The 25,980-nt window shown below is 37.7% G+C and overlaps 1 protein-coding gene across 5 annotated transcripts in view; it reads right to left on the bottom strand.

The window, feature by feature from the left end:
• Positions 1-25,980, bottom strand: part of FANCC (FA complementation group C) — a 287,705-nt gene that overhangs the window by 157,916 nt on the left and 103,809 nt on the right. The gene's annotated exons all lie outside the window — the stretch shown is intronic.

Raw genomic sequence — 25,980 nt, 5'->3', positions numbered from 1 at the left:
CCAAGTGCAGATATCAGACAGGCAGTTATGAGTCTGGAGCTCAGAGGAGAGGTTTGACCTAAAGATGTAAGCTTAGGGCTTAGTGCGTATGCACACACACATCTCCCTGTGCCCTCCCCCAGTACAAAAATTTATCCCTCTTTCATGGCTCCTTCCACATTTGATCTGGAAACAGATTCATCTCAAAATAAAACAAAAAAGTCTGATAATCTACAATTTAGGAAAAAGAGAATGAACAAAATTCTGAATTAAAATTTACTTAATTTTAGTCCATTCAGTAGTTTTAAATTTTGTGCTGTTATAAGCTAGAAATACAATGCTAAACAAAACAGACACAACTCAATTATGTGGAATTTAACATCTGGTAAGCTGACAAATACTGCTTAAACAGTGCTTCCTTAATTTTTTTTAGTCATAAAAAAATTTTTTTTAAGTATTCAATTCAGAAAAAATAGAGACTTTTTCAAGGCCACATGAAGAAAATTCTGCCCTCTGTTGTCCCCAACAGTCTGGAGGACAGTGAACGAGCTCTCCTTCACTGGTTACTACCAATGTCCCACTCCAGAAAATGTAGACAAAGTGCAATCACACATACTGCATGAACTTTGGGCCACTGGCCAGAGTAGGTCAGATGTCATGTAGTATAGAGTCTAAATGCTTTTCACACAAGGGAGTGGTTTTACCAGGTTAAGTCTGTTTTCATGGGTAAGAAGTCTGGAGAAGCACATATCTTGCTTTCTACATTGCATCTGGCCTATGGATGAATAAAAGACCCTCATCTCCAGTGCAAAACTGTTTAACCTTAGTAGGAGAATTTTTTTGTGTAACTTTATACCATTTAAAAAATCTGACTTATTATATTCAATTTTAAGCCTGAACCTTTGAATTCTGCAAATTTTAACAAGTACTGTTTTTAGAACATTAGTGTACCCTTATGCTTTATTTTTCTAAGATGGTCTACAATGCAATATTTTCAGAAAGTAAAAACCAAGTCCATAAAATATCTAAGTTATGTCAGTTTTCCAGAGGAGGTTGCAAAGAATCTTTTTAAAAACAATGATTCATCAAATCAAGGTCACACTATATTTGAAAGTTTCAAATGTGGAGAAAGAAAGAGGTATACTGCTCATGACTGACTTGAAGAATTTTTATGGAGATGCAGGTCAGAGAAAGGGACATTTTAAAAAGAAATTTATATTGGCCAGTCCTTTATTACATGGTAAGCTGTAACATGGGATAAAGGTACCACATGCGGGCTAGTCTCTCTTTCAGCAAGATCTTGTGGTGACACTTTTTTGGTTTATGCCATTTCAGTCTGCTACTATGTAAATGAGTATGAGGTGACAATTACATTACAATCTCACTTCACGACTGTGCAAAAAAGTGAAATGAACTGAGGCTGGGAAGGGCCCTAACCGCAACCCAGAGTTTTTCTGCCTATTACCCAATGCACAGGTAGGCAAATATATGGCTGTTAGCATGACTGACACCATTTTGGGCCCTTACAGTTTCTCCTATCCTTTCACTGACCCTACCCAGGACTGTACTGTGCAGTGAATCACTTCTCTGTTGTCAAGGGCTTTGTAGTTAACAGATATTGTTTAATAATCATTAGGACTAGGTGGATTCTAGTCCCCGAACAATGATGAAAACCTTCTCTAACATATTCCCAGAGCCCACAACACTAGTTACTCATTCATAAATCTTGACTCTGGACTGCATATCCTGTTTCCAAGCACCAACCCCCATACCTTAGGTTAACTATAAAATTAGCCCTATGTCCCCTCAGCAGAGTGGAGTGGATCTGTGAATGCTTCCAGATCACTGTCCACCTCATCCAGATCCCACCTGTGAGTAACTTACCCTATAATAAACTGATGCATTGATGACATGGAGCTGTCTGCCTCGTTTTTCGATCTCAAGATGCATTCTCAGTTCAGTAGGCACTTTCATTTCCTCCATCTTCCAACAGTGAGACTCCTCCCGGGGTCCCTTGGTGTACAGTGCTAGATCCCACAACTCCCACAGAGGCACTTTTGTTCACAGACAGTTGTCAAATTATAGATGCTATGGGGAGACTAAACTGAGGGAAGTCTTACATCACCATGATGCTGCTGTCGGTCTTTTAAGGACACCTTCTTCAAAACATATCTTCCACAATGAGTGGTAGTGGTAAAAACAACTATGAATCAAGTATGAATTAAAGCAACTTTTAAGAAACTAAAAGTATTTCATTAAATTCACTGTTTATTCAGAGTATCCTTTGAATAAATAAGACTTTAACCCAGCTTTGTCCCTGAATTTCACCTTGCCTCTACTGTGTTTTACTAATCACCCCCAGGAAAATGGTATTTTCTCTTTTAAACTACCATTCAAATGTGGACAGAAATTCTTTCCCTAAGTTTTGATATCCTAGCTGCACCAGGCTAGAATTTTCAAATCCAAAACAGCACAAAAACAAATAACAATAGAAATTACCAATAACACAGACATCATGTTTCCAAAATATCAGCATCGGTCCCTTGGCTGACCAATTCCTAGTGCAGTTGGGCTGCACCAAACCTACTGTCTGTTTCTTCTGAGTCCCCTGCCTGTCTTACATCTTGCTGTACATACCACCATTATGTCTAATAATACTGGTTTTCTAAAAATGCAGAATGCTCTCTGTAGAATGCCCTGACAATGATATGTTACACTAAAAATAACAAAACATACAATTTGGGATTCACTCAAGAATCACTTTTTTTCCCTCTGAGTGCACAACATAATGATTCCGTATTTCTATACATGGTGAAATGATCACCACAGTAAGTCTAGTTACCAACCATCACCATACATAGTTACAATTTTTTTTCTCATGATAAGGACTTTTAAGATCTACTCTCTTAGCAACTTTCAAATATGCAATATAGTATTATTAACTATAGTCACCATACTATACATTACATCCCTATGACTTATTTTATAACTGGAGATTTGATCTTTTAACCATCTTCACCCTTTTACCAATTCCCCACAACCCCTCCCCTCTGGCAACCACAAATCTATTCTCTGTACCTATGAGCTTGGGGTTATTTTTGCTTGGGTTTTTAGATTCCACACACAAGTGAGATCATACAGTATTTGTCTTTCTCTATCTGACTTATTTCCCTTGGCATAATGCCTTCAGGGTTCATCCATGTTTTTTTTTCACAAACAGCAAGATTCCATTTTTTTTATGTATGAATAGTATTCCATTATATATATACACACCACATTTTCCATTCATCCATCAATGGACATTTTGGATGTTTCCATATCTGGGCTATTGTAAATAATGCTGTGATAAATATGGGGATATATATGTATTTTCAAGTTAGTTTCTTCATTTTCTTCAAATACCCAGAAGGAGAACTGTTGTGTCATATGGTAGTTCTAGTCGTAACTTTTTGAGGAACCTCCATACTGTTTTCCATAGTGGCTGCACAAATTTACATTCCCACTAACAGTGGACAATGGTTCCCTTTTTCCATATCCTCACCGACATTTGTTATTTGTAGACCTTTTGATAATAGCCATTCTGACAGGTGTGAGGTGATATTTCATTATGGTTTTGACTTGAGTTTACCTGATGATTAGTGACATTGAGCATCTTTTCATGTGCCTGTTGGCCATCTGTATGTCTTCTTCAGAATAATGCCTATTCAGGTCCTCTGACCTTTCTTTTCTTCTTTCTTTCTTTTTTTTTTTTTTTTGCTATTGAGTTCTCTGAGTTTTTAAATGCATTTTGGATATTAGCCCCTTATCAGATATACAGTTTGCAATATTTTCTTCCAGTCAGTAAACTGCCTTTCCATTTTGTTGATGATTTCCTTTGCTGTGCAAAAGTTTTTAGTTTGATGTCGTCCCACTTGTTTGTTTTTGCTTTGTTGCCTTTGCTTTTGAGGTCAGATCCAAAAAATCATCGCCAAGACTGATGTCAAGGAGCTTACCACATATACGTTCTTCTAGGAGTTTTATGGATTCATATCTTACCTTGAGGTCTTCAATACATTTTGAGTTAATTTTTTTGGCCTAGTTTTATTCTTTTGCATGTGGCTGTCCAGTCTCCCCAATACCACTTTTTAAAATTTAAGTACCATTGATTTACAATATTGTGTTACACTGGTGTACAACAAAGTGATTCATTTATACATATATATACATATTCTTTTTCATTTTCTTTTCCATTACAGTTTATTATCGGGTATTGAATATAGTTCCCTGTGCTATACGGTAGGAACTTGTTGTTTATTTTATATAGAGTAGTTTGTATCTGCTAATCCCAAACTCCTAATTTATCCCCAACCCCCTTTCTCCTTTGGTAACCGTAAGTTTATTTTCTATGTCTTTGAGTCTGTTTCTGTTGTAAATAAGTTCATTTGTGTCATATTTTAGATTCCACATATAAGTGATATATGGTATTTGTCTTTGTCTGACTTTATTTAGTATGATAATCTCTAGGTCCATCCATATTGCTGCCAATGGCATTATTTCATTCTCTTTTATGGCTGAATAGTATTCCATTGTATATAATACCACATCTTCTTTATCCATTCATCTGTCAATGGACATTTATGTTGCTTCCATGTCTTGGCTATTGTAAATAGTGCTGCTATGAACACTAGGGTGCATGTATCTTTTCAAATTATAGTTTTCTCTGGCCTAATACCGTTTATTAAAGGAACTTTCCATTCCCTACTGTATATTCTTGGCTCCTTTGTCCTAAATTAATTGACCATATATGTGGTTCTAATTCTGGGCTCTTTATTCTGTTCCATTGATCTGTGTGTCTGTTTTTATATCACTATCACACTGTTTGAATTACTACAGCTTTGTAATATAGTTTGAATAAAGGAGTGTGATGCCTCCAGCTTTGTTCTTTCTCAAGATTTCTTTGGCTATCTGGGGCCTTTTGTGGTTCCATACTAATTTTAGGATTGTTTGTTCTATTTCTGTAAAAAAACGCCATTGGAAATTTGATACGGATTACACTGAATCTGTAAATTGCTTTGGGTAGTATGGTCATTTTAACAATATGAATTCTTCCAATCCATGAGCACAGTATATCTTTCCATTTATTTGTAACTTCTTCAATTCCTTTCATTGGTGTCTTATCATTTTCAGTACACATCTTTCACCTCCTTGGTTAAATTTATTCCTAGGTATTTTATTCTTTTTGATGCAACTGTAAATGGGATTATTTTCTTAATTTCTCTTTCTGATAGTCCATTATTAGTGTATAGAGACATGAATATATTATACTGCATACTGGTTTTGTATTCTGCAACTTTACCAAATTTGTTTATTACAACAGTTTTTGGTGGAGTCTTTAGAGTTTTCTCTATGTAATATCACGTCATCTGCAAATAGTGACGGTTTTATTTCTTCCTTTCCAATCTGGATGCCTTTTATTTCTCTTTCATGCCTAATTCCTCTGTCTAGGACTTCCAATATTATGTTGAATAAAAGTGACGAGAGTGGATATCCTTGTCTTGTTCTTTATCTTAGAGAAAAAGCTTTCAGTTTTTCACCGAGTATGATGTTAGTTGTGGGCTTGTCATTATACAGCCTTTATTATGTTGAGGCACATTCCCTCTAAACCTACTATGTTGAGAGTTTTTATCATAAATGGATGTCAAATTTGACAAATGCTTTTCCTGCATCCGTTGAAAGGATCATATGATTCCCACCGTCATTTTGTTAATGTGGTGTATCATACTGACTCATGTGCAGATATTGAACAATCCTGGAATAAATACCACTTCATCATGGTATACAATCCTTTTAATGTATTCTTGAATTCAGTTTGTTAATATTATGTTGAGGATATTTGTATCTATATTCATCAGGGATATTGACCTGTAATTTTCTTTTCTTTGGTGTCCTTATCTGGTTTTGATATCAGGGTAATGCTGGTCTCATAAAATGAGTTGGAAAGCGTTACCTCCTCTTCTATTTTTTGGTAATTGATTGGTATCAATTCTTCTTTAAATGTTTAGTAGAATTCACCAGTGAAGCCATCTGGTTCTAGACTTTTGACTATTGGGAGGATTTTGATTACTGATTCAATCTTCTTACTAGTAACTGGTCTATTCAGATTTTCCATTTCTTCATGATTAAGTGTTGATAGGTGGTATGTTTCTAGGAATGTATCCATTTCTTCTAGGTTGTCCATTTTATTGGTGTATAATTGTTCATAGTGGTCTCTTATGATCCTTTATATTTTTTGTGGCTATCAGTTGTAACATATCCTCTTTCATTTCTCATTTTATTTATTTGAGCTCTGCCCTTTTATCTTGGTGAGTCTAGCTAAAGGTTTATTTATCTTTTCAAAGAAGCAGCTCTTAGTTTCATTGATCTTTTCTATTGCCTTTTGAGTCTCTATTTCATTTATTTTATCTCTGATCTTTGCTATTTCCTTCCTTCTACTAACTCTGGGCTTTGTTTTATTCTTTTTTCCAGTTACTTGAGGTGTAAGTTAGATTGTTTATTTCAGATTTTTCTTGATTCTTGAGCTTGGTATGAATCACTATGAACTTCCCTCTTAGAACTGTTTTTGCTGTATCCCATACATTTTGGTATGTTGTATTTCCATTTTCATTTTTCTCAAAGTATTTTTTTGATTTCCCTTTTGATTTCTTTGTCAGTCCTTTGGTTGTTCAGTAGCAGGTTGTTTAATCTCCACATTTTTGTGATCTTTACAGTTTTATTCTTGTAATTGATTTCTGGTTTCATACCACTGTGGTAAAAAAAATCCTTATAATTTCCATCTTCCTAAATTTGTTAAGACTTGGCTTTTGGACTAACATATAATCTATCCTCTAGAAAGCTGTAGGTGCACCTGAGCAGATCTTCTGCTTTTGGATGGAATGTTCTATATACATCTATTAAGTCTATCTGGTCTAAAGTGTCATTTAAGGTTGATGTTTCCATATTGATTTTCTGTCTAGATGATCTATCCATTGATGTGAGTGGGGTATTAAAGTTCTCTACTATTATTGGATTGCTGTCTATTTCTCCCTTTAGGTCTGTTAATATTTACTTTATATGTTTAGGTGCTCGTATGTTGGCTACATAAATATTTACAAATGTAATACCCTCTTGTTGGATTGATCCCTTTACTGTTATTTAATGCCCTTGTCTTTGATTATAGTGTTTGTTTTAAAGTCTATTTTATCGGATATAAGTATAGCTACCCCAGGTTTCTTTTATCTAAAGTGAGTCTCTTATAGGCAGCATATAGATTATTATTATTATTACTATTTTTGGCTGCGTTGGGTATTCATTGCTGCACACAGGCTTTCTCTACTTGCGGCCAGTGGTGGCTACTCTTCGTTGGGGTGTGCAGGCTTCTCATCGTGGTGGCTTCTCTTGTTACGGAGCACAGGCTCTAGGCACACGGGCTTCAGTAGTTGCGGCTTGTGGGCTCTAGAGAACAGCCTCAGTAGTTGTGGCGCATGGGCTTAGTTGCTCTGTGGCATGTGGGATCTTCCTGGACCAGGGATCAAACCTGTGTCCCCTGTATTGGCAGGTGTATTCTTAACCATTGTGCTACCAGGGAAGTCCTGGTCTTATTTTTTTTAATCCATTCAGCTACTTTGTCTTTTTAGGGAAATTTTAGTCCATTTACATTTAAAGAAGTTATTGATAGGTATGTACTTATTGCCATTTTATTAACTGTTTTCTGACTGTTTTGTAGTTCCTCTGTTCCTTTCTTCTTCTCTTGCTCTCTTCCTTTGTGGTTTGATGACTTTCTTTAGTGGTATGCTTAGATTCCTTTCTCATTAATTTTTGTGTATATACTATTGGTTTCTGCTCTGGGGTTACCATGAGACTTACATATAACACTTACATTTATAACAGTATATTTTAAGTTGAAAACAACTTAAGCTTGAATGCACTAAAGCTCTACATTTTTACTCTCCCCCTAACACATTTTATATATTTATGCCATTTTACATCTTTTTATCTTGTGTATCACTTTAAAGATAAAGATTCTCCTTTTACCTTTAACTTTAGACATTTTAATCATAATGTGTCTTGGTGTGGATCTCTTTGGGTTCATCTTATTTGGAATTCTCTGGGTTTCCTGAATCTGTATGTCTGTTTCCTTTCCCAGGTTAGGGAAGTTTGCAGTCATACTTCTTCAAATAAGTTTTCTCTCCCTTTCTCTCCCTCTTCTCCTTCTGGGACTCCTATAATGTGAATGTATTCTGCCTGGTGTTGTCCCATAGTTCCTTAACCTATCTTCACTTTTTAAAATCCTTTTTTGTTTTGTTGCTCTGCTTGGGTGAGTTCCACTGCCCTGATTTCAAGATCACTGATCCTTCCATCTGCTTCATCTAGTCTCCTGTTGAACCCCTCTACTGTATTTTTCAGTTCAGATTATTGTATTCTTTGGCTCTGTAATTTTAGTTTGGTACTTTCTTTAATTTTCTGCCTTTTTGTTGAAGTTCTCGCTGTGTTCATCCATGCTTCCCCCAAGTTTGTTGATCAACTTTATGGCCATTATTTTGAACTCTTTATCAGGAGTTACTGACAATTACTTATCTATGTTTCACTAAGCTTTTTCTTTTTTTTTTTTCCCTGAGGTTTTATTTGGTTCTTTCATTTAGAACATATTCCTCTGTTTTCCTCATTTTGCGTGACTCTCTATGTTTCTATGTATTAGATGAAACAGCTACCTTCCCAGTGAAGGAGTGGCCTTGTTAGGAGATTCATCTTCCTTCAACCTTGCCCTAGCAATGGTTGTGTCTTGGACCTTTGTGATTGTCCAAGCAGCCTATTTTATTTTTAACAGCTTCTAGAGCTTAAGCATGTGCCAAGACCTGTCAGTGTCCCAACAAGAGAGATCTCAGTCAGCACCTAGTTTAGGGCTAGAGGCCAGACCTACAAGCAACAGCTTTTAAAATATCCAAATATATACAGTTGTATGGGACCACAATCGTAAACTCTGGTGGTCTCTAGAGTAGGCAATCTGGAAATGTCCAATTGTTAAAGTCTGTGAGACTCAGGAACACAAGCTCCAATGGCCACCAGAGCCAGGCAATCAACGAGTGTCCCCCATGTGGCAGCTGAAAAAACTGGGAAACCAGAGGGCAGGAAGATAGAGCCCACCTTCTGAGGTCCCTAGAAAGGTTAGCAGTCATCAATGAGATGTATGTTTAATTAGAAGCCTGCCCTCAGACTGCAGCTATGATAATGAGCTTATAGGCCTCTTTCACAGGAAGACTGATCTCCTGGGTCTGTTGCCTCTTCCTGGTAGAGGACGGTAGCTGTTTAAGAAGTCTTTCTCTGTTGGTTACAGTCCTGTGGGATCTGTGAGTATAAGCCATGATGACCTCCAGAGCCAGATGATATACAGGTGTCCCCTGGCAACAGCTACAAAAAAAATCAGGGCACCAGACTAGGGAATTAGTTCCTTTCTGGGAGATACCAGCAAGCTGTAGCAAGGCAGAGGGGGAGCTCAATGACTCATCCACCAGCCTCTGTTCCCTGAGTATTCCACAATCCTCAAGGAGTGTGCCAGACTAGAAGCCTGCCCCTCAAGCCAAAGCTTCTGGGCATGCAAATAGGCTTCTTTACCAGAAAGATGGGAGTTGTGTTTCAGTCTGCTATCCATGCAGTGCCCCTGGGGTGGCAGACTGCCAAGAACTGTCTCTCCAATTGTTACAGTCCCATGGGACCCAGGATGGACCCCCACCATCCTTCAGAGCCAGGCACTCAAGGGGTGTCCCTCAGCTATGGTTGCAAAAACTGGGGCACCAGGTATATAAAAACCTGGGCACCAGGCATGTGTAAAAGCTCCCCTCCAGAAGATACTGGCACTGTGGAACATGGCAGAGGAAGAGCACAAAAGATGGCCTGCACTGAGGAAAAAAAGAAAAAAGGAAAAAAACTAAGCAAAACTAAAAAACCACTGTTTATTAGATTCCAACAGAGAGAAAACTTAGGGGAAAAGCAAAATAAAGGAAAAGAAATTATACCTCTAAATTTATTTTTCTTTGCCTGAATATTGAGATCAGACCATCATATTCATTTAGAGGCAAAGCCTTTGTTAAGCTTAGGGACAGTGAAGTTTAACACACGATGCTATAATATAATATATAATTATTATAATATAACCAAAAATCAGAATATATGATATATCTACCAGACAAAATGTTTAAAATTATAACTTTTCCCCAAAACCTAGGCCATTCAGTTCTATACCTTTGCACCAACATGATAAATGGTCTTAGGGGCCTGAGCTTCAAAGTCATACAGATCTGGGTTTGAATTGCAGCCCCATCACTTACTCACTGTGTACTTTTAAACAAGCTACTTAATCTCTCTGTGTCTTCATTTCCTCATCTATTAAAATAGGGCCAATAATACCTCCCTGACAGAGTTGCTGTGAGGCTTACATGAGATCATCTATGAGAAGTAGCTAGTACAAAGCCTTTCCCATAGGAGATGCTCACTCCTTCACCTCACTGGACACTGTTTATGTGCAGCAGTGACAGACACTTAAAAGATACACTAAAAATCCCAGAAAGTATTTATGAAAAAAAGTATAAAAACTGAAAAAGAATTAATGAGATAGATACAAAAGTAAAATATTTAGTATTTAATAGGACACACATCCACCAAAGGGCATAAAGGGCAAAGAAAAATCAAGAGGTCGGTGTATAAAACAGGTAAAGAGAAGGAGGAAAAATGTTCTGATGGAGAAAACAAGTGACAAGATAAAGAGTGTCTTCAGTGGATGGAAGTGCATAAGATGACAATAAGAAGGATAAGCAAACACAAGGACAGATGTTCAGGTCCCAGGTACTGCACACCAAAACATATTGAAAAAAAACAAAAACTACATAAATGATAAGTTCTACTACCATTAAAAGGAGTGAAATAGAGCCAGGGTAAAGGAAGACCCTCGCAATGGTCCCTCAGAGACCTCTCAGTGCAGTGGCCCTGGGTCTACTCCTCAGTAGGGCAAGAAATGTGAGAAGCAGCACACTCAACACAGTGAGGCTTCTCACACACTGACCCATGCTGGCAAATCTTATAGGAAATGATATATAGTTCAGACCAACAATTTACTGATTATAACAAGAAATATATTTTCCATTTGAAGAGAATACTTAATGGTTTACTCTTCAGGATATGAGGAATACCAATTTTAAAAACTAGTAAAAACTAAGATTGGTAAAAATCAAAGTATCATTGGTCATTCAACAACAATCATATATCCAGCAAATATTTATTGAGCACTGACAGTATATGGTAGACACAAAGCTACATAAGCTTCAGCTACAAGGATTACTATGACACTGCCCTGCCCCTGACCATGGTAAAAGATACCTATAATACAATTACTTTCAGTATGAAAGACTGAGAAATATAGATACCATGCAAACAGAGCAATCCTACTTCAGGAGAACTAGGGAAAGGAAAGGGACAAATAAGTTGGATATTTTAAATTATCTTTCAAGTATGAGCTTTCTAGAAAAACAAGGGTTGAAAACCATTCCAAGAAGAGGAAAAGGAATATGCAAAGTACAAATCTGTGAAAATGTTTGCCATATATGGAACCAATGTGGTAAGATCCTAGGACGTAGTTAGATCCTGAGATGGCCTTCCTGGTGTGTGGGGTGCAGACAATGGGAAATGGCAGGATATGAGGATTGAGAAAAGGTTGAGAAAAGCTGCATATACCAAGGTAGCATGTGGATTTTATCAATTAGACTAGTAGTCACTAAACTTGGGGATGTGCAAGCCAACTTGTGTACAAGATAATCCACTGAGTTGTGAAAAAAAGTTAGAATTTTTATATAAAAGAAAAAATTAAGCTTTAGTAAGATTTTATAAATGGATCAATGCTGCAGCCTCATTCAATCTTAACATAAGGTGGTCATGTGTCACAAACTGTCCAAGTGGTATCTTGAAGAAAGAGTAGGGGTTCTACCACATGCAGGGAACCCTCAGCCTTTCATTCACTTTCAGGATATACATTACAGTTTCTACAGGACCATCAAGGAAGATATACTGAGTATACTATTTAACTAAAGTAACCATTAAATGGACACATTGCTTAAAAAGATTCTTGCAAAGAAGTCAGAGATTAAAGATAATACTATCAAGGCAACAAAAGTTGGAAACTAGGAAATGATAGAGCTGACACTTCTATTCCCACTGTGAGCTATTCATCAGCCTCATTAAGAGAATAAGCTAATAAGAGGCCAGCAAAAAATTTTCAAAATTATCAGGAAGACCATGTGAAATAATGAATTTATAGACCTTAATAAGAATTCATTCACTCTTTCAAAATTTTACTGTGCAGGTATTGCTCAATTTGCTAACAGTTAAAAAGCTGATAACAAGCAATTTTGCCCTAAGGGTACAGTGTTCACTGAGAGTCTCACCAATTGATTGATTATAATGTCAGTCAAAATCCCAACAAGTTATTTTGTTTTGGGGTGAAACTTGACAAACAGATTCTAAAATCTATATAATGGTAATGCAAAGTTCAATCATCAGCCAAGATGATTTGATGATTTTTTTGATAAAAATAAAAACCAAGCTGCAAGGACTGCCTCCTGGATAGTAAGACACTTAGAAGGCCACATTAATGAAGACAATGTGGCATTGGCATAAAGATAGTGTTTTAGTGGGGAATCTCCAGAGACAAAGAACTAACAGGAGATTATATAGATACATATAGAGAGACTTATTATAAGGAATTGGCTCAATTATGGAGGCAAGCTGGAAGCCCAGGAAAGCTGATAGTTTAGTTCTAGTCCAAATTTGAGGGCCTGAAACAAGGAAAGCCAATGGTTTCTGAAGGCTGGCCAACTCAATACCTAGGAAGATCCAATGTTTTAGTTTGAGTCTGAAGGCAGGGAAAAAACTCAGGTCCCAGTGCAAGCCCTGTCAAGCAGAAGGAATTCTCTTACTCATTGAAGGGTTTAGCCTTTTTGTTCTACTCAGCCCTTCAACTAACTGGATGAGGCCCACGCACATGAGGAGGGTAACTGCTTTATTCAGTCTGTTGATTTCTATGTTAATCTCATCTAAAAAATACTCTCGCAGAAACATCCAGAATAATGTTTGACCAAATATCTGGGCACCCTATGGCCCATTCAAGTTGACACATAAAATTAAGCATCGCAAATAGACAATGAGAACATTGGAGACATTTAGGATCAAACCTGCACACAAAAAGACATTTGATTTATGGTATTTTTCTGGTGGTCCAGTGGGTAAGACTCCACGCTCCCAATGTAGGGGACCCAGGTTCGATCCCTGGTCAGGTAACTAGATCTCACGTGCATGTCACAACTAAGAAGTCCCCATGCTGCAACTAAGACCAGGTGCTGCATACATAAATAAATACTTTAAAAAATGTTTTAAAAAAGACATTTGATTTTTTATGAAGGTAGCACCATAGCTCAGTGAGGAAAAAAGACTTTTCAATGATGATGTTGGGACAATGGGGTATCCATGTGGAAGCAAAGTGAAAATGAACTCCTACCTTAGACCACACAATGAAACAGTTACAGGTAGATTACAGACCTAAATGGGAAAGGCAAACCAATATACTTTTAGAAGATAATGTGAAAGGTCTTCATGACCCTGAAGTGGGGATAAATTTTCTTAAATAAGATACAAAGTTATTAACCACAAGGAGAAGACTGATAAATCTGACAACAATAAAATTTTAAATGTCTTTCTTAAAAGAAGGTAAGACAGGTACTTCAGAGGCCAGCCCAAGCCCATGTTGTTACCTGTGCTTCTGACTGACTGGCTACATTGTGACTGGAGGTCCCAATGACCCCCTCCAACTCAGGATGCTAATCCCAAGCCCAGATTATTACCTGTACTTCTGACCGACTGGCTAAATCAGAGGTTCCCACAACCCCCTCACTGGGTTCAATTAATTTGTTAGAGTGGCTCACAGAATTCAAGAAACCCACTTACATACTAGATTACTGATTTCTTAAAAAAGGATATTAAAGGATACAAGTCAACAGTCAGATGAAGAGATGCATAGGGCAAGGTCCCAAACAGAGAAGCTTCTGTCCTTATACAGCTTGGGGCCTGTCAAGGTGGCATGCAGAAACATTCTGCTTCCCCCATGTGGAAGCTCTCTGAAAAGGGGCCAAAAAGCGGTCCTTTGGGTTTTTATGGAGGCTTCATTATATAGTCATGATTGACTAAATCACTGGCTAATGGCAACTGGTTCAACCTCAAGCCCCTCTCCCCTCGCAGGAAACCAGATGGTGGGACTGAAAGTTCCAACCCTCTACTCACAAGGTTGGTTCTCCTGCCAAGCAGCCCTCATCCTCAGGTGCCCTCCAAAAGTCACCTTATTAACATAACACAAGACACCTTTTATCACTCTCAACACTTAGGCGATTCCAAGAGTTTTGGCAGCTGTGAGCCAGGAACTGCAGACGAAGACCAAATATAAATAAAAAATATATATTTGGTCATCTGAATGACCAAATATATATTTCTTATGAATCACAATATCTCAAATACATACTGCATTATTCCATTTTTACCAAGATAAAATAACAGGCCAAACTGCATAATTAAGTGGTAAAACCATAAAGCAATGTAAATAAAAGTCAGGCTAGTAGTAACTGCTAGCAAGGCACATAAGGGCATATAAATAGGAAGGGGCACTTGGGAGCTTCTAGGAGGGAGACAATGTTCCATTCTATTTCCTGACCTGGGTGATAGTTGAAAGGGTATTTATTTGCAACAATCTGTTAAGTTTGGCATTTATGCTTCATGCACTTTTCTGCATATTGGTTAGATTTTGTAATTTAAAAGGGTTTTTTTTTTTTAATTCTAAAGAATGAAGTAGAGGACTGAAGCAATACAGGAACATCTGGATATTGCTTACTACTGCATTTAAAGGGAATAAAGATTGAATAAAACCCTTCTGACTGATCTCCACTCCTGGTATTCTGCCATTTCTTCTCATCAGAGTAAAATATAATACTGGTATGGTCTTGACCAAAGAACATAAGTAGTTCCTAAATTTGGCAGGCCCAGAGACCTTCCCTTTGGATTATAAACTCTGAGAACAGACTGTCTTTAGATCCACTACTGTATCCTCAGCTTCTTTAATAGTGCCAGGCAAACAGTAGGTTCTCAAAAAGCATCTGTTCAATGGACTCACTGGTAAAACTAAATTTTTCAAGAACCAAATATTCCAAACAGATGTGAAAGAGTCCTGTGACTTCAACCAGTCTCTAAGAGCTGTAAGAAGAGCCACAGAGGCGGTGTTATTTGACAGTACATTTGAGGTTACTAGTAAGACTCCAAAAAAATTAATGTATTTCCAACATAACATATTAACAAAGGCTAACATATGGCAAGCATCAAACAATTTCTAGGACAGGTGTGGAATTTGCCTCTGTGCCATCTTCCATTGGATGTTGTTTGTGCTGTCACTGGAGGGCTGGCAAGATGACGGAGTAGAAGGATGTGAGCTCACCCCTTCCTACAAAAACACCAAAATCACAACTAACTGCTGAAAAACCACTAACAAAAAAAACACTGAAACCTGACAGGAAAGATACCCTTCATCCACAGACAAAAAAGAAGCCACAAGATGGTAGGAGGGGCACAATCACGATAAAATCAAATCCCATATCCACCTGGTGGGCAACCCACAAACTGGAAAATAATTACACCACAGAAGTTCTCCCAAAGGAGGGAAAGTCCTGAGCCCCACGTCAGGCTTCCAAGCCTGGGGGTCTGGCAACAGGAGGAGGAACCCCCAGAGAATCGGTTTTGAAGGCCAGTGGGGTTTGACTGCAGAATTCCACAGGACTGGGGGAAAAAGAAACTCCACTCTTGGGGGGCTCACACAAGGTCCCATGCTCACCAGGACCCAAGGAAAAAAGCAGTGACCTCATAAGAGACTGGGACAAACCTACCTGCTAGTATTGGATGGTCTCCTGCAGAGGCAAGGGATGGATGTGGCTCACTGAGGGGGAAAAAGACACTGGCAGCAGAGTTCCAGTGAGTACTCATTGGCGTGAGCCTTCCTGGAGGTCACCATTTCCTCCCCAAGGCCTAGCCCTACCCAACAGCCTGTAGGTGTCAGTGCTGGGCACCTTGGGCCAAACAACAAACAGGGTGGGAACACAGCCCCACCATCAGCAGTTAGGCTGTTTGAAGTCTTCCCGAGCATGGCCCTGCTCACCAGACAGACAAGACCCAGATCCACCCACCAGTGGGCAGTAATCAGACCCTCCCAACAAGAATCCGGCACAAGCCTCTTAGATAGCCTCATCCACCAGAGGGCAGACAGCAGAAGCAAGAAGAACTACAATTCTGCAGCCTGCAGAACAGAAACTGCAATCACAGAAAGTTAGACAAAATGACAGCAGAGGAACATGTCCTACATGAAGGAACAAGATAAAACCCCAGAAGAACAACTAAGTGAAGTGGAGATAGGCTATCTACCAGAAGAAGAATTCAGAGTAATGATAGTGAAGATGATATAAGATCTCAGAAAAACAAAGGAGGCAGAGTTTGAGAAGATGCAAGAAATGTTTAACAGAGACCTAGAAAACTAAAGCACAAACAGAGATGAACAACACAGTAACTGAAATGAAAAATACACTAGAAAGAATCAGTAGCAGAGTAACTGAGGCAGAAGAACGAACGGATAAGTGAGCTGGAAGACAGAATGGTGGAAATCACTGCCACAGAACAGTATAAAAAGAATGAAAAGAAATGAAGGACAGTCTAAGAGACCTCTGGGACAACATTAAATGAACCAACATTTGCATTACAGGGTTCCCAGAAGGAGAAGAGGGAGAGAAAGGGCCTGAGAAAATATTTGAAGAGATAATAACAGAAAACTTCCCTAACATGGGAAAGGAAACAGTCACCCAAGTCCAGGAAGTGCAGAGAGTCCCAGGCAGGATAAACCCAAAGAGGAACATGCCAAGACACATAGTAATCAAATTGACAAAAGTTAAAACAAAGAAAAAATACTAAAAGTAACAAATAACATACAAGGGAACTCCCATAAGGTTATCACCTGATTTCTCAGCAGCAACTCTGCAGGCCAGAAGGGAGTGGCACGATATATTTAAAGTGATGAAAGGGAAGAAACTGCAACCAAGAATACTCTATCCAGCAAGGCTCTCATTCAGATTCGACAGAGAAATCAAAACCTTTACAGACAAACAAAAGCTAAGAGAATTCAGCACCACCAGACCAGCTTTGCAACAAATGCTAAAAAAACTTCTCTAAGCGGAAAAGAAAAGGCCACTACTAGAAAGAAGGAAATTATGAATGGAAAAGCTCACTGGTAAGGGCAAGCATAAAGTAAAGGTAGGAAATCATCTGCACAGAAATATGATATCAAACCAGCAATTGTCAGAAGGAGAGAGCACAAATGCTGGATATTGGAAATGCATTTGAAATTAAAAGACCAGCAACTTAAAACAATCTTGTTTATATATAGACTGCTATATCAAAACCTCATGGTAAAAGCAAACTGAAAATCTACAATAGATATGCATTTCTTTAAATGTAAATGGATCAAATGCTCCAACCAACAGACACATACAGGCTGAATGGATACAAAAACAAGACCAATATATATGCTGTCTACTAGAGACCCACTTCAGATCTAGGGACACATACAATCTGAAAGTGAGGGAATGGAAAAAGGTATTCCAGGCAAATGAAAATCAAAAGAAAGCTGGAATAGCAATACAGACAAAATAGACTTTAAAATAAAAACTGTTACAAGAAACAAAGAAGGACACTACATAATGATCAAAGGATCAATCCAAGAAGAAGATATGACAACTGTAAATATATATGCACCCCAACATAGGAACACCCCAATATATAAGGGAACAGCATAAAAGGAGGAATCTACAGTAACATAATAATAGTGGGAGGCTTTATTTATTTATTTATTTATATTGGAGTAGAGTTGCTTTACACCGCTGTGTCAGTTTCTGCTGTACAGCAAAGTGAATCAGCCATACATATACATATATCCCCTCTTTTTTGGATTTCCTTCCCGTTAAGGTCACCACAGAGCACCGAGTAGAATTCCCTGTGCTATACAGTGAGATCTCATTAGTTATCTATTTTATACAGTAGTGTATCTATGTCAATCCCAATCTCCCAGTTCATCCCACCCCCTCTTTTCCCCCTTTGCATCCATAAGCTTGTTCTCTACGTCTGTGTCTCTATATCTGCTTTGCAAATAAGATCATCTATACCATTTTTCTAGATTCCAATAGTGGGGAACTTTAACACCCCACTTTAATCAATGGACAGGTCATCCAGTCAGAAGATCAATAAGGAGACACAGGCCTTAAATGTCACATTAGACCAGATGGACTTTATCGATATTTATACAGCATTCCATCCAAAAGTAGCAGAATACACATTCTTCTCAAGTGCACATGAAGCATTCTCCTGGACTGATCACATGCTGGGACACAAAGCAAGCCTTAGTAAATTTAAGAAAACTGACATCATATCAGCATCTTTTCTGACCACAGTGCTCAGAAATTAGAAATCAACTACAAGAAAAAAATTGTAAAAACACAAACACATGGAGGCTAAACAATATGCTACTAAACAACCAATGGATCACTGAAAAAATCAAAGAGGAAATCAAAAAATACCTAGAGACAAATGAAAACGAAAACACAATGATCTAAAACCTATGGGACGCAGCAAAAGCAGTTCTAAGAGGGAAGTGTATAGCAATACAATCTTACCTCAGGAAACAAGAAAAGTCACAAACAACCTAACCTCACACCTAAAGCAATTAGAGAAAGAAGAACAAACGAAACCCAAAGTTAGTAGAAGGAAAGAAAACATAAAGATCAGAGCAGAAATAAATGAAATAGAAACGAAGAAAACAATAGCAAAGGTGCATGAATAAAAGCCGGTTCTTTGAAAAGGTAATCAAATTAGCGAGACTCATCAAGAAAAAAAGGGAGAGGGCCCAAATCAATAAAATTAGAAATGAAAAACAAGAAGTTACAATGGACCCCACAGAAATACAAAGGATCATGACAGACTACTACAAGCAACTATATGCCAATAAAACTGACAACCTGGAAGAAATGGACAAATTCTTAGAAAGGTACAGCCTCCCAAAACTGAACCAAGAAGAAACAGAAAATATGAACAGAACAATCACAAGTACTGAAATTGAAACCGTGATTTAAAAATTCCCAAAAACCAAAAGTTCAGGACCAGATAGCTTCAGAGGCAAATTCTATCAAACATTTAGAAAAGAGCTAACACCTATCCTTCTGAAACTATTCCAAAAATTACAGAGGAAGGAGTACTCCCAAACTCATTCTATGAGGATACCATCACCCTGATACCAAAACCAGACAAAGATACTACAAAAAAGAAAATTACAGGCCAATATCACTGATGAACAGATGCAAAAATCTTCAACAAAATACTAGCAATCTGAATCCAACAATACATTAAAAGAATCATACACAATAATGATCAAGTGGGATTTATCCCAGGGATGCAAGGATTTTTCATTATCTGCAAATCAATCAGCGTGATACACCACATCAACAAACTGAAGAATAAAAACCATATGATCATCTCAATAGATGCAGAAAAAGGCTGTGACAAAATTCAACAGTGATTTATGATAAAAACTCTCCAGAAAGTGGGCATAGAGGGAACATACCTCAACATAATAATGGTCACATATGACAAACCCACAGCTAACATCATACTCAACAGTGAAAAGCTGAAAGCACTTCCTCTAAGATCGGGAACAAGACAAGGATGTCCACTCTCACCACTTTTATTCAATATAGCTTTGGAAATCCTAGCCACAGCAATCAGAGAAAAAAAGAGAAATAAAAGGAATCCAAATTGGAAAAGAAGTAAAAACTGTCACTGTTTGCAGATGACATGATACTATACATAGATAATCTTAAGGATGCCACCAGAAAACTACTAGAGCTCATCAATGAATTCAGTAAAGTTGCAGAATACAAAATTAATACACAGAAATCTGTTCTATACACTAACAACGAAAGATCAGAAAGAGAAATTAAAGAAACAATCCCATTTACGAACACATCAAAGAACAAAATACCTAGGAATAAACCTACCTAATGAGACAAAAGACCTGTACTCCAAAAACTGTAAGATGCTGATGAAAGAAATCAAAGATGACACAAACAGATGGAAAGATATACAATGTTCTTGGATTGGAAGAATCAATATTGTCAAAATGACTATACTACCCAAGGCAATCTACAGATTCAATACAATCCCTATCAAAGTATCAATAGCATTTTTCAGAGAACTAGAACAAAAAAAAATCTCAAAATTTGTATGGAGACACAAAAGACCCCAAATAGTCAAACAGTCTTGAAAAAGAAAAATGGAGCTGGAGGAATCAGGCTCCCTGACTTCAGACTATACTATAAAGCTACAGTCATCAAAACAGTATGGTACTCCTACAAAAACAGAACTATAGGTCAACAGAACAGGACAGAAAGCCCAGAAATAAACCCACACACCTATGGTCAATTAATCTATGAAAAAGGAGGCAAGACTAGACAATGGAGGAAAGACAGTCTCTTCAATAAATGGTGCTGGGAAAACTGGAGAGCTACATGTAAAAAAGTGAAATTAGAACATTCTTTATCACCACAGACAAAAATAAACTCAAAATGGATTAAAGACCTAAATGTAAGACTGGGTACTACAAAACTCTTAGAGGAAAACATAGGCAGAACACTCTTTGATATAAACCAGAGCAATGTCTTTTCTGAGCTGTCTCCTAGAGTAATGGAAATAAAAACAAAAATAAACAAATGGGACCTAATTAACTCAAAAGCTGTTGCACATCAATGGAAACCATAAACAAAATGAAAAGACAACCCACACAATGGAAGAAAATATTTGCAAACAATGTGACCAATAAGGGATTAGATTATTCTCCAAAATTTACAAACAGCTCATGCAGCTCAGTATCAAAGAAACAAACAATCCAATCAAAAAATAGGCAGAAGATCTAAATAAACATTTCTCCAAAGAAGAAATACAGATGGTCAAAAAGCACATGAAAAGATGCTCAACATCACTAATTATTAGAGAAATGCAAATCAAAACTACAATGAGGTATCACCTCACACCCGTCAGGATGGCCATCATCAAAAAATCTACAAACAATAAATGCTGGAGAGGGTGTGGAGAAAAGGGAACTCTCCTACACTGTTGGCAGGAATGTAAATTGGTACAGCTACTATGGAGAACAGTTATGGAGGTTCCTTAAGAAACTAAAAATAGAGCTATCATATTATTAAGCAATCCCACTCCTGGGCATATATCTGGAGAAAAATACAGTTCAAAAGAATACATGCACCCCAATGTCAATTGCAGTGCTGTTTACAATAAGCAAGACATGGAAGCAGCCTAAATGGCCATCAACAGAGGAGTTGATGAAAAAGATGTGGTACATATATACTATGGAATATTACTCAGCCATTAAAAAGAATGAAATTATGCCATTTGAAGCAACATGCATGGACGTGGAGATTATCATACTAAGTGAATTAAGTCAGACAGAGAAAGACAAATATCACATGATATCGCTTATATGTAGAATCTTTAATAAAAATGATAGAAATGAACTTATTTACAAAACAGAAGCCGACTCACAGACTTAGAGGACGAGGAGGAGGGATTGATTTGGAGCTTGAGATTGACATGTACACACTGCTATATTTAAAACAGATAACCAACAAGGATCTACTGTATAGCACAGGGAGTGCTGCTCAGTATTCTGTAATAACCAAAATGGGAAAAGAATCTGAAAAAGAATAGATACATGTATATGTATAACTGAATCCCTTTGCTGTACACCTGAGACTAACACAACACTGTTAATCAACTATGCTCCAGTATAAAATTTTTTTAAATGACAAGTATAGGAAAATTCAGAGGAATAAAGTTAACTAGTCATTCAGCAAAAACAAAACACACAAAAAAACCCCAGAATTTCTATTACATCTCTGTCCTAAAAATACAACTAATCAATTCAGTCTAACATTTTCAAATTTAATAATTAACATGAATTTTTATTGCATTTTAGAATTTATAGAAGAAATTCTTTGTTTTTGACTCAGGGTGTTTCAGTCACATTTGTGATGCTCCAGAAACACAGAATGACCCAAGATTTTATTACCACAATTAAAACAGGCTATCATAGATCAGGTACTAAATAAATGCTCACTGAATGAAACTAACAAATGTTATTAAAATATGGCTTGTTACATAGTTTTAGAAGGATACTTGATGACAAGTTACACATTTTTAAAGTGTAATATGTCACTCTATAACTTTTATGGAGAAAATATCACTTTCAAGATAAAAGAAAGTATACGCAAGATATGTACAATTGATTCATAAACTAGCAACCATCTTCTGTCTTGCTGCATTTATAGTCAACATTATACAATTATGAAGGTACTGATTTGTGACAGGTATATGTAATTAGCTTTAGACTGCTAAAAGTTAAATAATTAATATTATTCCTACACATCATTTTTTTTAATCAGTTAATATTACAGGTTTGCCTAGTACAACGATGAGGGAAACTGTTTTCCTAGTCTCTCTTTTTTTTTTTTTTTTTTTTTGTGGTACGCGGGCCTCTCACTGTTGTGGCCTCTCCCATTGCGGAGCACAGGCTCCAGATGCGCAGGCCCAGCGGCCATGGCTCACGGGCCCAGCCACTCCACGGCATGTGGGATCTTCCCGGACTGGGGCACGAACCCGTGTCCCCTGCATCGGCAGGCGGACTCTCAACCACTGTGCCACCAGGGAAGCCCCTTAGTCTCTTAAGTGCTCAACTCCTCTCTAGTGGCACCATCTTCTCAGAGTAAAAGCAGATTCAGAACCATCTCTATTTCAATCAACTTTCTCTCCTTCCTTCACTGCCAAGTTTCTTCAAAGAGTAATCAAAGTTTATTACCTCTGCTTCTCCACCTCCCCATCATTCCTCAATATCTATAGCAACCTGGCTACTTCCCTCAACCTCCCACTAAACCTATTCTAACCAAAGTCATTCCTCCTTAGTGGCTAAATCCAAGTAGTGCTTTTTAGTCCTTACCTTGCTCTTTCAATCCTTTATGCTCTACAATTGCCATGTCCAATACAGTGACAACTAGCCACATGAGGCTACTCAGCACTTTCACATGTAACAGGTACAATGAAGAAAAATGAATTTTTAACTTTTAAAATTTTAATTAAATTTAAATTTGAAAACAGACATATGATTCAGCTTTAAGTTTCTTTGAAACAATTTGGGTATGTGAACCTACTTTTTCAACTGTATATTTTATAAAACAAATCAAGAATTTCCAATGAAAATTTAGCCTCTGAATTAAGATGTAACATATACACTGAATTAAGTATAACATATACACTGGATCTCAATGACTCAGTATAAAAAAGATTATAAAATGATCACATTAATAATTTTTATATTGATTACATATTTTAATAATGGTATTTTGGATATACTGGGATAAATAAAATAATCATTAAAATTATACTCAACTTTTTCTTTTTACATTTCTTAAAGCAGGTACTAGAAAACTGAAAATTATCTATGTAGAATGTACTTTGTTTCTATTGGACAGTGGCGTGCTATAGCATTAGATATAAATGACCACTCATTCCTTCTTAAAATGCTGCTGCTTTTCTCCTTCTTCTTCTTGGACTCCCCCTTTTTAGTGTGCAGTGTAACTTATTCTTCCACTCACTCCTTAAATGCCAGTGTCTCCCAAGGTTGTCCCTAGGCCCTTTCCCCTCCTCACACTAGGTACTTTCCTTGGGTGATCTCACCCTCATGCATGGCTCCCACTGTTCCTGTACCCTGAGGACTGTCAACCCTCTATGTGCAAATCAGCCCCTCTCCTGAAAACACTAAGTTCAACTCCACCTACACCTAAGTACACCTGCACTTAATTTGCCATTACATCCTTACATATTTACCTTATTAATATCATAAATCTGGTCCCTCTTTTCCATTTCATTCAGGCCTTCATGATTTCTCACTTTTATCACTACAATTGCTTCGAAAGTGCTAACCCTGGCACCTTCCAAAGCAACTTCCTTTTGCTGGTAAGTTTCTAAAATTCACACCTGGCCATATGATTTCTCCATTTAAAATACTTCGGTGGTTTCCCCACTGCCTTCAAGTTAAAATAAAAACTTCCTATAATCATACATAAGGCTTTATGCTTCATCATAAACCCTATAAAATCCCAAGCTCAGGGATATCTAAGCACCTGCAGTTTCCAGAATACAGCATTTGCTTCCTCACCACCATTCTTTGCACATGCTCTTTTTGCTGGCAGGAATATGGTTCCTAAAACTCTATCCTGTTCTCTTAGTCACCCTTCAAAACTCAGCTGATATATCATCTCTCCCAGGAAACATCTCCAAACCACCAAGTCTGAACAAGTGTCCCTCCTCTGCGTCACCATCACCCCTACACACAGCTCTACCAATAACCCAATGACACTGCCCTAGAATGACCTGGTTACTAGTCTGTAAACTCCCTGAAGGTAGGAATTAAGTGTTTTAACTTTACCTCCCTGTACTATACTTAATGAGCACCTATTTATTAAATGGACACAATATTAAATAAGGGAAACCCACAGAATAAACTGCAAGGCTAGAAACTTAAAAGTCGGCTAATATAAGTCACGAGTTAAATGAAGAAAGTTAACCTAATCACTCTAAAAACCTAAAAACTCTAATCACTCTAAAAAACTTTATTAGATGGCCTATTTCTGGACTTAATGAGCTAGCCAATAAAAATATATATCCTAGGGCTTCCCTGGTGGCACAGTGGTTGAAAATCCACCTGCCGATGCAGGGGACACAGGTTCGTGCTCTGGTCAGGGAGGATTCCACGTGCCGCGGAGCGGCTGGGCCCGTGAGCCATGGCCGCTGAGCCTGCATGTCCAGAGCCTGTGCTCCACAATGGGAGAGGCCACAACAGTGAGAGTCCCGCGTACCGCAAACAAACAAACAAACAAACAAACAAAAAATATATATATCCTAAATAATCACTAAAATAGCAAATACTCAACAAAAGCAATAATTAAAAAAATTGAAAACTAAGTATATTATTCTATTTCTATAGCCTTGTTTTTCATACCTTTTCTTCCCTAATTCTACTTATCAGTTCCTTCCTTCAGCTCTTTATTCTACTGTCCCTCCAATTCTCCTTTTAATCTAACAAAAATACAAATACTGTCTTTGTCATCTCTGTCAGCAATTCTGTATAAAACAAAGGAATGGTAAAAAGCAGTGAATGGAATGATATCACCAGTCAGATTGGTAGACAAAACCATATGCATTAATCTGGGTGGTTGGTTTCATAATACTAAGCAGCTAATCTAGACCATATGCATAGTAAGTGGAGTCTGACAGGCATCAGCAAGTCCTTGAGGTTATTGCAGCAGGACAGTGGGGGGTAAGAGAAAAGACCAGCCAACTTGCTGGTGGTGAGGGCAGCTACAGCATAGCCTTACAACATTCTCCTATTTGTGCCCACCATTCAAGAGGAAGCAGAAACAGGGGGAATTCAGGAAGCTGTCAGATATCTGGACTAGCACCGTCAGGTAACCGATTTGACGGTGTTTGCAGCATTAGCCAACCAGCCCTAGATGCTAGTCTGAGCACACTGGCCAGGGTACCAACTTTAGGACACAAAATAAAGACTGCTGCTCCCAGGGCACTTCTGAATTTTAGTTTTACTACAGAATAGATTCTGAGAGAGGCAGAGAAGTACCTGAAGAGAAATTATATAAGTATTTAAAGTATGTTGGTAGGAAGAAAAAACTGTTAGAGGGAAGGAAAGTACATTCTTTTAATTACCTGAGAGTAACTTTCTAAACCACTCAACAT

Source organism: Mesoplodon mirus, assembly GCF_964341445.2.
Source record: "Mesoplodon mirus genome assembly, chromosome: 1".
Classification (NCBI taxonomy): domain Eukaryota; kingdom Metazoa; phylum Chordata; class Mammalia; order Artiodactyla; family Ziphiidae; genus Mesoplodon; species Mesoplodon mirus.
This window is presented reverse-complemented; position numbering and strand designations above follow the sequence as displayed.